Consider the following 1,193-nt stretch of genomic DNA (forward strand, 5'->3'; position numbering starts at 1 on the left):
TTTGACATAATCAATCATAGCTTGTCGTGGATGCCTCCATTTACTCTCTCAGGAGAGCCAATATTACAACTCAAAAAAGTTTTAATCGAAATCAGCTCAAACACTTACCAGGCAGTGACACCTCTGACATTTCATACAGCAAAGCAATATTGAAATCAGAAACTGCAAATCTAAAATTAAAAGAATTATTAAAAATTTTAACTCAACCCAGTGGAAACCTCTTATCCAAAGATGGTGACATTGATTACATGACCATCAGTAACTTAAAAGTAAAGTATTGATTATTATTATTATAGAGTAACTTCAAAACAACAATGCTAGTTTGTATAGTTTCAATAAACATTTTTTCCCCTTCCTCTCCACTTCCCCACTTAAATTATCTCACAAGCAGTCCTTGATTAGTTCTTTTTACTGAACTCCAAAGATCTGTTTCAATCTTGAGGCACCATTTCTGGATGCATTTAAGAATTGTCTGTCATGATAGGCTGGAGTGTACTAGGTGAGTACATTAATAAAATCAAGAGTACATTATGCTTATGTTATACCTTAAAAGCAGCTCAGAATTCCCAATGTTATGTAGCTATGGGGTAGAAGTAGTAATATTTTGCATATTGTTGTTGTTATTTTAAGCTACATAAAGTAATCTTTGGGTTATTGTACAGTTTTTGTTAAGTACACTGATAAATGCAAGAATATGCATAATTTTTATGATTCAGACTTTTATATTAGATATATATGTTCTATTTGATTAAAATGGTAGACAATTCACAATGCCATGTTTGGGATAATGCACTTATATTGCTTTTGTTATTTGAGTTACATAAGGAAAACTTGGCAGTTATTTTTATCTGTATTCACTCATGTGTTATGATTACTATGATATTTTAACTAAGAATACTGAAACTACTTTCTGTGGCAACTGTTTATAACAATAACCTTTGTTCAGTAAGTAAAGCTTTGTTTTGCTGAGTTCACTAACAAGTTTATTATGATGATTCTCCTGCTGTGTATTCTTCTTTATAGTGTATCATCTCTTAATATCAGGATTGATGGAGATAATGGAATTGATTCAAATGAGTGTCTGACAGAACAGCCTCAGTCTTCCTGTCAGTCATTGAAGTATGTAGCTGATACTATTAACAACACTGGTAACCTCACAATAGAGATCATCAGTCCTACTCTTAGTCTACAAG

The sequence above is a fragment of the Amphimedon queenslandica genome, unplaced genomic scaffold, assembly GCF_000090795.2.
Source record: "Amphimedon queenslandica unplaced genomic scaffold, v1.1 AMPQUscaffold_13005, whole genome shotgun sequence".
NCBI lineage: Eukaryota > Metazoa > Porifera > Demospongiae > Haplosclerida > Niphatidae > Amphimedon > Amphimedon queenslandica.